The sequence below is a fragment of the Tinamus guttatus genome, unplaced genomic scaffold, assembly GCF_059628265.1.
Source record: "Tinamus guttatus ecotype Peru unplaced genomic scaffold, ASM5962826v1 Tinamus_guttatus_pri_ptg000215l, whole genome shotgun sequence".
Lineage (NCBI taxonomy): Eukaryota > Metazoa > Chordata > Aves > Tinamiformes > Tinamidae > Tinamus > Tinamus guttatus.
Window position 1 is genome coordinate 3,476,966 of NW_028288749.1, and position 6,466 is coordinate 3,483,431.

Genomic DNA, 6,466 nt, shown 5'->3' on the forward strand with positions numbered 1-6,466 from the left:
CATGTGTGCACTGTGCGTAATTCCGGGATTCCTGTGCACCCGAACCAGCTTCACCTCCCACCCCAGCATCTTTTCTGCTGTGGCTTTGGTGCACCGTGCTTGTCTGACCAGCTGCATGGCTGGTGGCAGTGGATTCTTCTACTTCCTTCCAGTGTGTAGAGAACACTCCTGTCTTCACCTGCTTTTGATGGGCCTGGAAACACTGTTTTTGTATTCTTGGGAAAGAGCTCCAGAGCACTTCTATTTTCTGCCTTGCAGGGAAGCAGAAACTGTGAAATTTCCGGCATCCTCTGTGTTTGCATGTTCCCCGGAGCTGCTATACCGCACAGTGTGAAGCAGAGATCGGCCGCAGGGATTTGCTAATGATGCATTCAGTCTCAGCAGGGCACATGCTCATTCCTGGGGTATTACTGAATTAACATTTACAATTCTACGCTTTTCCCTGAATCCCTCTGGTTTCCCCCCAGCACAGAGGTCCTGTGTGTTGGATTCTCTTCTCGTGACATCCCATTTGGAAGAGCACAGGCAAGCTTTCAGTGTGGATCCTTGCTCCTAAGATCATGGCCTGCAGCAGCCGCAAGCCAGTGATTCCTGTATGACTCGTGCCTAACAGCAGGCAGCACTGTGGATTGAGGCCGTTAGGTGCGTTTTCCTGGTAACAAAACAAAGGTTTCTGCACTGGGGACTGCTGCTGTGGGTGCTGGAAGCCCTTATGCCCCTGGGCAAAGGAGCTCATGAACAGGAAGCAAGGAGCAGATAGTGAGGAAAGCATCAGTGGAAAAAACTGTGGAGAGTTAAGCACTGCTGGTTGGCCTGGTGGCGCTCGCTTGGTCCCTACTGCAGAGATACGGCGATGGGTAAAGGCCGAGGTGAACTCACTCAGGGTTTACCCTGCACTCCCGTTTGTGTGTCACTTCATGTTTCTCCAGCCACTTTATGCAATAAAGGATTTTTTTTTTTTGTGAAACAAGAGTTGAACAGGAATACTTTACTATATTTCATATTAACTTGCCAGCAAAGACAAGACTTCTCTTGCATGACCGACATGCCTGAACTCAGAATCCATCTCCCAGACCTGCCATCTTCAGATTTAGATCCTTTAAACAAGCTCAAGTTTTCATCTCCCCATCCATATTTCCAAAGCATGTAAGCCTCAAGGCACAGGGCCAACAACGGAATATTGCTGAACACAAAGATGTTTTTGTAACCGCATCAGCTCGGCCCGATGCAGATTGACTGCAGCAAACTCTGCGGACTGCTTCACCTCCTAGTGCAGCTCCATTATCGCCTCCAGCTTTTGCTAGTCCTCAGCTGACAGCCAAAGCTCCTCTTGCAGGGAACGGTTCTGTAGCTCCGATCCTTTTGTTTTCTTCTTGCAAAATTCTGGCAAGAGCTGCCGGAGACTCAGCTGTGACACAGATCCATGTGAATTCGTGGCATTGGTTGTGTTCCTTCAGGCCTGTCATCTCCTTCAATAAGCGCTGCATTGTAGCGAGCCCATTCATTCTTTACTGCTCCACTGGTTGCTATGGCCAGAGATGCCAAGTTTCAGACTGATTCTTTTGGGAGACCAGACATGACAAGATAGAAATTTGGATTTTGTTTCTTTTTTTCTTTTTCCTTTTTTTTTTTTTCCTCATTTATGATTGTGCTTTTGACCCCTACAGCTTTCACACTTACCTATCATCATCCGAAACTCCTTTCCAAGGAAGTTTGGAGTACTGCCCTCTCCAGCCCTTCCACTTGCGTAACCCATCGCAGCCCCGTGTGATTTAGCAGAGAACTGGGCAGGGAGGTAACATATGTAGATCCCGTAACACATGTAGGTCTCCTAACACATGTGGATTCCCTAACATGTGTAGATTCCCTCGCTGGCCAGGTATTTCCAAAGTCAGAAGTAAAAAGGAACAGATGGAAGTGGCCTTGCGCAGGGCATAGTGAGGATTTTGGCAGAAGAGCTGCCAGCACGTGGTGTTTCCATCCACCTTGAGCTCGATGGAGGCTCTTGCAGAAGGGAAAGCAGCAGGTCTTGCTGCGTCATTGCCATGGAAACAGCCAAAAAACTGCTTGGACAGATTTAGAAATGTTTCCTGCTTGGGCTGCTCTCGGTAGATGCCATCCATGTAGACGTTAAAATGAGGTGGAGAAGAAGAATGCCTGGCAATGAGAGCTGAAAGCGTGTTTCCTTTCTTAGTTCGTGCTGAGGAACCGATCTGCCATGGCTTTATGAATGTACTCCCCTCTGAGAAATACATCATATTTTTGAGGAGAGTTATTTTTCCCAATATCCTCTTATTTTTGGGGACTGTCCTTGTCTTTAGATCAATGACTTTTGGCATTGTGAGTCTAGCTGACATGTGGATGCTTCAAGATTTCTCTGTGATGTTCCCTGTATATCTTGTAAACACTGGCTAACTGTTACATTTCGCTGAGCCTTCTCTCCTGGAGAAGTTACAAAAACACTCATATTTCATCTCATGTTGGAATAGGCCCTCACGGCCCTGTCCCTAGAATTGCTTCTGCTTCTAGAACTGGGAAGTAGAGGAAGCTAAGAATGTCTCCCGTGTTGCAAAAGTTAAAATGATCATTAGAGCACGCAGGAGGTTATTAGCCCCTATAATCTGTATTTGGCAAAGTACGAAATAGGCAGGTCTGGATGATCCCCTCCAAACGACTGCCCGTCCTGGCCCGGACTCAAGCAACACGTGCAGACTCTGCTGGAGGAATGGAAAGGGGAACCTGGCGAAATTCAGTACTGTGTTTCTACAAAAATATATGTGTATTTAGAAAGCCCTTAAAAGCGGTGAGTCAATACCATTAACTAGACCTGTTTGTTCTGGAACTAATCTCTGGTTGACTGCACATTTTAGGCAGTGCGTTCCTGCTGATAAAACTTCAGAGACTCCCTCACTGAGGCAGTTTCAAGCTTTTCATGCAATTTTAATAAGCAGCAGAACATGCTGCAAAATAAATCTGAGGCAACATTGAGCTAGTGCCCCAAGGAGAATGCTTCTAATGGCATAATGTGGTTGGAACCCTGGTGAAATTGTTTCTGAGCCTGACAGAGGGGGAAAGCTGCTTGTGGTGCACAGAGTAAAGAACAGTTGCAGAAAACACAGCTCAGCTTAGCAAGGGTACCCTGTAATTACACAGATTCGGTATTTTTCCTAACTGGGTGTTTAGCAGATAAGGAGGATCTCCTTTTTAACAATACTGAAGAAATGGCTTTTCCATTAGCAGGAGAAAAAAAAATGTTACTACACCACCCCAGCTGGGAGGATTATTCTGACTGATGACTTCAGAAATGGCAGGGAAAAGGAAAATTGTTTGACAGTCAGAAAATAATGTAGGTTTCCCCTTTTCAGACCTGAGCAGTGGGATTACAGCAGTGGAGTTGGCTGATGTGCCTCCTCTTTGGTCAGGCTGAGGAGAAAAACCCTTGATTTGCTGAGGTCTGAGTGGAGAGCCCAGCAGGGCTTCACCCTTTAAAAAGCCTCTAAAGGACCATTTCTCCAGCAAGGAAACCACTTCCCTCTGCTGAAAGACACGAGCTTGTTTCTTTCTGACTCTTCCATCTGCCAGGAAGAAAAGAAAAAAACGAAAAAGTTAATTTTTTGCTTGGAACGTAAGCACACATTTGGAATGTAACCACTCGGAATTGCTCTCCGAGCCTCATTCCTGCTGCTTCTCTCTTCTCACAGAAGTCTGCTAAGCTCAATCTCTGTCACCAAATATTTTGAAAACTGTATTCCTCACCCAGAGTAAAGAGGAACAAGGGTAATTGTGTGCAAAATCTTGATATGGTGATAGCAGGAACTGTGAAAATTGGAATCAGAGCTTCAAAAAATAATCTTTAAAAATTATAAACACATCAGACACCCTCAACAAAGTGATGTCTGCTGGAGCTAGTTTTAGTTCTTCTTGCCAAAATTCAGTCATGCATTAGTGATGAGTCTGAAATCCTCCACAGATTCTTAAATGTCATTTTTAACGGCAGCACTTGGCTGTTTTTGAGTTTTGGTCTCAAGTCTTGGTGCCATTTTTTCTAGTTTTACAAAGATGGAAACTCATTTATTGCTACATTTATAGCCAGCTGTACATTATGCGTTTAGTTTCATTGTCATTTTATTAGTGTTAGATTAAAAGGCTAAAACTGTAACTTCAAAAGAAGGTGGCACAGCATTTTGTACCACTTGAGGGCGCTCTTTCATTAAAACCATAGGACATTGCTATGGGGCCTTGCTTTTGTTTGCATTAATGAGAAATTATGAACTGTACTTTTAAGCAGTATAATGTAGGAAATACTATACACTAAGTTAAAAAGTGTGAAACTGTTGCAGCGCTTGGATAACTGATGGCAAAGGCCTGGGAGAAGTTGGATAACTGACTATAAAGGCCAGTGGAAGTTTTAAAGGAATTAATTAATCCAATTAAAATCAGCAGCAATAAATGCAGGCATCAGAAAGCATTATAGCTACTTAGCACCTGAGACGACTGACACCAAAAACCCTAAAATAGAAAATAAATCTGAGTTACACAGAATTAAAAATAGGCAGTGTTAATCACCTCAGTTTTGCAGCAGTGCCAGGAATGGCAGAAGGGAGCAGGACAAGACACGGATTTTCCAGCGGGATGTGAAAGCCCCCCTCTCCAAGGATAGGTGCCCACCCAGCTGCCGCGTGGATGTGTCTGTCCGCCCTGGCCACAATGTAAGCATAAACATAAAGGATTTTCTTTACGCTCCTTCCTAGCTGGTCAGTTTAAGGTAGGCACAGCCGGTGTCCGCTGCATCACCAGCCCCAGGGCTGGCACCTGGTGTGCACACAAAACCTGGGGAAGAGAAAGGAGAGATGCTGCAGAAACGCTGGGAGCAGCAGCAAAGCAAAGGCTGAGCAAAGGGCCGCAGTGTCGGTGTTGGTGCTTCCCCTGTCACTGCTCCAATGGGAGCCTGCGCTGATGCGGCCCGGTGCCCACCAAGCTGCACGTGCCCCGGACCACCAGGTACAAGAGCCCTCGTGCACAACGTGAGACCGCGAGCACTGCAGCGAGGGGCAGAGCCCATGAAGTCACCCGAGGAGAGGTTTTTAAGAGGCGTCGATAAAAACGTGATGGCACCTGTTCCTCTGAGTAAGAAAAGCACATTCTGCAACTCAGAAGGTTTCAGCATCAGGGCACCAGCGGTGATGTACAGCCTGGCTTTAGGGTAGCTCAGAGAAACGTATGGAAACAGGATTGCAGCCCTCAGTGGCTCCGTTACATGGAAGTCCCCGGAGGTATCATCCATGCAGCTGTTGCATGTTAGCAGTGACAGCTGTTGCATGTTTTAATGTTTCCTGCTAATGCTTCCATTCTACTAAGCAGCCTGGAAGATGGGTGGTGGATTAATATTGCAGTTATTGTGACCTGGGTGCATCTCCTCCAGGTTTTGCATTTAGTGGCTCTGCTCAGGGTCCCCAAAGATTATTGAAAACAAAGTCCTAACAGACCCAACAGAGTTAAACATTAAAAAAAAAAAACGTTTCTCGGGTATACATTGATCAAAACTAGTTTGTTTGACCAGTAGAGCATGGGACTGATAGGGCAAAGTGTGACAGAAACCACAAAATAGCCAGAAATAACTTCGGGACGACCTCTCCTGGCACAGTTAAATAAGCAGCGTGCGTTGGCCAGGGAAGCTGCGGGAAGACGAAAAGGTAGGAGACTGCTGGGAGTGATTTTGCTCTCCCTCTTCTGGGAAAACCTTCCCATTTGCGCTTGTGAAACGCAGCTCCTGGCAGGTTACTGGAGTTTGTTTGCCTGCCGTGGAGGCGTTTCCAGTGACTCAAGGGCCATGTGCCTGCAGAAAGCAGGGCGTAAAGCTGGGCTTTTCACCCAGTTTTGGATGCTGCTGCTGACACTCTTCCTGGCTTTATGCCATGAGGGTCCTTTCGGGGCTCCCTCCTCACTGCAGAGCCGCCGCTTTTCCCCCCATAGGAATTGTTTCCTCCAGAAAGTCCCTGGGTGAAGCTTTTGACTTATTTATCTTACGGCAGAAAATTGGCTGAAAAAAAAGAATAGCAGGAAAGTGTTGATGGTGCTACTAAAGTTGGCAGGGGTCCCTCTTCCTACTTCCCTTCAGAACTATTGGCAACTCCGTGGAAACCTGTGAAAATATTCACATTTTTATCAGATGCGCCACGAGGACGCGGACACATGAAACCCGAGGGGGGGCGGGGAGCAGCTGGGAAACCGCCGCGTCCTTGCCCAAGGGCGAGGACACGCGCGAAGCCGCGAGCACCCTTGGCCCCGCAGCCTTGCCTGCGTGTCCTCCCGCTTCCCTGGAAGAGCTTCCCGTGTTTCTTTAGGGATGGGGCGGGCGCGATCGCCGCCTGCTTCAAGGGCAGCGGCGCGAGCAGCCGTTGGCGGCGCGAGAGGCCGTTAACGGACGCGGCGGGCGGGGGAGGGGGCGGGCGCGGAGCTCCGGGGC